Genomic DNA, 5410 nt, shown 5'->3' with positions numbered 1-5410 from the left:
TGACTGCTTAAGACTAGTACTTGTATTTAACTTTTTGATACTTTGTACAAGAGAGCACTTAAATTGCAAACGGCCTTTTTTGAGTTCATAATTTAACGTTGTGACTACAGCTTTAGGCTTGACTTTGAATATTCATTATGCCTTCCCTTGACAAGTAAACGGTAAGAGTAAAAATGTCAACATACGTTTTCAGCATTGTATAAATGTAAGTGAACATGTTAAAAGAAATATTTTTTAAAAATCCTTTCTTGGAGCAATTATTAAATAGTAAAGGAGAAGAAGTTCTCAGGCTGCAGAGCTAGCTACCTGCATCCCTGGGCCAGTTGTTCATATCAAGGGTCACTTCACCCAGGAATTTTAATACTTTCCAGCATGCAGTAACAAATTTTATTTTCCTGTGTGCAATTATGGGGAAAAGGTTGTTAAACACTTAAGAGGGATGACTGTAAAACCTGGTTCTTTTTTTAAAAAGTCCTTATTTGATGAATCTAAAATAATTGTATGTGTTAAGATCTTGTACAAATTAAGTTTTGTTCATTTTTATCCAGAAAATTTCAACAGTTGTCATGATGCTTATACAAAAGATTATTTTGGGCTTATGCATGAGGAGAAAAAAAGGAAAAGATCTTTGGAATATGCAGAACAATTTTCAGTTATTTTAGTTAAGCTCTGCTGATGAAGTATATAGAAAACTAATAACTTGAATTTTACTGACTTTAGTGGTATGCATTTATAAATTGGAAAGTTTCATTTTTAAAATTGAGTTTTGCTTTATCTTTGGAAATGATCCGGTTTTTTTAAAAATCTTTATTGGAGTATAATTGCTTCACAATACTGTTAGTTTCTGTTGCACAACAAAGCAAATCAGCCATATGCATACACATGTCCCCATATCCCCTCCCTCTTGAGCCTCCCTCCCATCCTCTCTGTCCCACCCCTCTAGGTCATCGCAAAGCACCAAACCGATCTCCCTGTGCTATGCTGCTGCTTCCCACCAGCCAACGGAAATGATATTTTAAGGAATTTATGTTCAGAGAATCGTGTAATTGGTTCCTTGCGAAGATACAAGGAATGTTAGAATTTAAAAGTAATGAAACTTTCTTAGGAGAAAAAGACATACAGGGGTCCTGTTAGAAATCATTTTTATGGAAAATTTAGAAGCTGAATAGGGATACAGCTAGTGACTAAGGACTGAAATTAGTTTGGACTTCTGTTAATTAGAGACATTTAAGGGGCTGCTTAGGAAACACTTCATTTGCTCTGGGATTCCAAGGTTGGTGTGGCCACAGAAATTAGAAAATAGTATGATCTTCAATGAGCTGTATCCAGGCTAGGGCTTGTCTATGCACTGTCTAGACCTCTGTTAACTATACACATGAATACTCTAGTAATTTGGGCCAAGCAAAACCCACTAAAGTAGCAATTGAATGCGTTTGTAAACTAATGAGTTAAAGAAATGATTACATGGCATAGTAATGTGGGCCAATGCCCTCAGAATAACAAGTCACTAAAATGTTTTGGGGTTTAATTTCTTAACATGAATTTTTTAAAAATCTTTTTTGAAATCATTGAATAAAAGTCTTAACTAGTTTCCCTTGAGATACTGCTATAAAAGCGCTTAGCCCAGAAAACCTGTAGCCTATTTACATGGTTGGACTTTCTTTCTCTAAGAAATCAGTGGGGAAGATTGCAGCTTGGCAAAAATAAACCTCAAGTATCTGAAAATTTCTTACACTATCCTTTTCTCATGTGGCATGATGTTCAGATGCCTACAACTCTGCTTCCCATTGCCATTTCAGTACCCTATTTAAATTTATAACACTTCCCCTCGCTGTCCCCTTTCCTTGCCTTATTTGCTTTCATAGCACAGCATTATGTAGCTATATTGTACTTTGATCCACTGTGTACTTCCCACTAGAATTCAAGCTCCATGAGAGTGATTTCTCTTCTAATCCCATTGCTGTAATTCAAATACCTAGGATAGGGCCTTGTGCAATACAGGCAATATCATGAATAAATTGTGATGGGCCATTAATGTGGTTTGTGTGATTTGATCTCTGATTGTCTTTCCAACTTAAGCTGCCTCTTCCATCACATCCAGATAATGCTTTGAAACAATGAACTGAGCCATTGGCTGGAGCCAAGGAGATGTGCCTGGAGCAGGGTAAGCAGAGAGAAAAGTACAGTAGTTAAGACAAATAATAGGCCCAGCTTGTACAGGGCCTTACAGGCAATTTTAAGTCCATTAGCTTTTATTTATGGCAAGTCATTGGAGGGTTTTTTTGGTTTTTGTTATTTTATTTATTTTTGGCTGCGTTGGATCTTCACTGCTGCTTGTGGGCTTTCTCTAGTTGTGGCGAGCGGGGGGCTAGTCTTTGCGGTGCAGGGACTTCTCATTGCGGTGGCTTCTCTTCATGCACCTAGAGCACCACGGGCTCTAGGTGCATGGGCTTCAGTAGTTGTTGCTCACGGGCTCTAGAGCGCAGGCTCAGTAGTTGTGCACAGGCTTAGTTGCTCCGTGGCATGCGGGATCCTCCTGGACCATGGATCAAACCTGTGTCCCCTGCGTTGGCAGACAAACTCCTATCCACTCTTGCCACCAGGGAAGTCCCCATTAGAGGGTTTTGAACAGGGGAGTTAAATGATAGAATTTAACAGTACTACTCTGGGCTGTGCTGAGGAAAGACTAAATGGGACCAAGAGCAGAAACAAATAGTTAAGGAGCTATTGCAATAATTAGGCAAAATGTAGTAACTTAGGCCGGGTGGTAGCAGTAGAAGTGGTTATCAGATTCTGGATATATTTTTAAGATAGTCCCCAAGGAATTTTCTGGTGGACTATGTTGTGTGAGAAGTCAGGGATGACTTAAAGATTTTACCTGAGCAGCTAGAAGTGAATTGCCATTAGCTGAAATGGGAAAGACCAGGATAAACGAACAGGTTTGAGGATAGTGAAGGTGAGTGGGTCAAGGGCTTAGTTTGAGATTCCTATTAGACATCGAAGTGAAGATGCGAAGTAGAAGAAGCTAGACATATCATTTGGTTTCAGGAGGCACTTTACTGGAAATGTAAATTTGAGAGTTCTAAGTGTATCAATGGTAAGATCATGAAGGAGTAAGTATAAAGAGTTGTAATGACAGCCCTGGGCACTTCTGCTTTTAAGAGGATGGGGAGCTGAAGAGGAACCAGAAAAAGAGCAGAAGCCAGAGAAATAAGGAAATAGAAGAGAGTGGTGTTTTTGAAAGGAATGGAAGGAAGTGTTTCAAGGAGGCAGCAGTATAATGTGAAGTGATGCTGATGGGTTAATGAAAATGAAGAGTAAGAATCACTGAATTTAGCAACATAGGTCATTAGTGACCTTCAGAAAAAGTTTCATCAACAAGGTCCTACTGTATAGCACAGGGAACTATATTCAATGTCTTGTGATAAACTATAATGGAAAAGAATATGCAAATGTATATATACGTATAACAGAATCACTGCTGAACAGCAAAAATTAACACAATTGTAAATCAACTGTACTTATAATTTTAAAAAATATTTATTTTTGGCTGCACTGGGTCTTCATTGCTGTGCATGGGCTTTCTGTAGTCGTAGCGAGCAGGGGCTACTCTTCATTGCGGTGTGCGGGCTTCTCATTGCAGTGGCTTCTTTTGTTGTGGAACATGGGCTCTAGGCGTGCAGGCTTCAGTAGTTGTGGCACACAGGCTCATTAGTTGTGGCCCATGGGCTTAGTTGCTCCACAGCATGTGGGATCTTCCTGGACCAGGGATTGAACCCATGTCGCCTTCATTGGCAAGCGTATTCTTAACCATTGCGCCACCAGGGAAGTCCCTAAATCAACTATACTTGAATAACATAATTTTTTTTAGAAAAAGCAGTTTCAGGAGAGTATGGGGGTAAGATGATTGAAGAGAGTTGGAGATATGTATCACTTCCAGTTAAGGTAGTTAAATTGGACCAGTCCTCCCACTGAGAACTAGAAAAGCTGTGGGGTGTGTGTGTGTGTGTGTGTATAGAAGTATAGATATGAAAATCTGAAACCTTCAGAAAACCATTAAGGTACTATAGAATTATAGGGCCAAAATCTGAGAAAAGAGGAAACTCAAACAGGTGCCTGGTGTTTGGGGTTATTTTTCCCCTAGATCCTGTTATGGAAGAGGCTGCCAAGATGCTGAAAACAGAATCAAGGTGCCAGGCAGACAAAATTTTGAGTTCAACAGCCATTAAGAAGGGGAGCCCTTTTAAGCCTCCCACACCCCAGGCTTTGGGTTGGAACCCCAAAGTGCTATACTCTAGGAATAAGATGAACCAGAAATAGACCAGTCTTCAAAGGGACTGAATGAACTTGTTGGATTGTTATCTGGGATTTGCAGGAGCAAAGTTAAATTTTGTATGAAGATGACATCACCAATGTTTCAAGTTTATATGCAATTTTTCGTATATGATCAAACATAACTAAGAATAAAAGGAGATAAGACCTTGTAGTCGAAAGACAACAGATACAAAGATGACAGAGCCAAAGGGAATCCTGATAATGGTGTTATCAATCCTGGACTTTTTAAAAATAACTTTAAATATACAAAGAATAGAAATTAAACAGAGAATGGAAAACTAGTTTTAAAAAAGAGCCAAATGGAAATTCTAGAACTGAGAAACACTTTGAAATTAAGAATTCAGTGGCCAAATTTAATGGTAGATCAGAGATGGTCAGTGAATAATGGCTGAGGATCTTGCACAACTGAAGAAACACAATAAGGCCATAGTCTTGAACCTCAAGTGGGATAAATAAAACCACTTGAGCATGGTAAAACTTCTGAAAAACCAAATACAAATTCCAAATGTATGGGAATTTTCTAGTTACCTTTTTATTATTGATTTGTAGTTTATTTATTTATTTATGGCTGTATTGCATGGCCTGTGGGATCTTTAGTTCCCTGACCAGGGATCAAACCCATGCCCCCTGCAGTGGGAGCACAGAGTCTTAACCACTGGACCACTTGGGAAGTCCCCTGATTTGTAGTTTAATTCCACTGTCATTAAAGAACATATTCTGTATAATTTCAATTGTTTAAATTGAAATTTTAGAAGAATTAAGTGAAAGAATATACCAGATTCCATCATTAAAATACTATTATAAAAATGTCAGTTTCCATCCAGTTGATCTATAGATTCAGTGCAATTCCAGTATAGATTCCACAAGTGTGTGTGGGAAGGGAGAGTTGGGGTGTAGAAGAATTGACAAGTGTCTCTAAAATGTATATGGAAATAGAAAAGGTACAGAACTAAATCCTTGACGAAAAACAAAGTGAAGACTTATTTTATAAACTAAAGTAACTAAGACTGTGATACTAGTGAAAGTATAAAACAGACAAATGAAATAGAGTCAGAAATAGATGCTCACCACAACA

Source organism: Tursiops truncatus, chromosome 2 (assembly GCF_011762595.2).
Source record: "Tursiops truncatus isolate mTurTru1 chromosome 2, mTurTru1.mat.Y, whole genome shotgun sequence".
Lineage (NCBI taxonomy): Eukaryota > Metazoa > Chordata > Mammalia > Artiodactyla > Delphinidae > Tursiops > Tursiops truncatus.
This window is presented reverse-complemented; position numbering follows the sequence as displayed.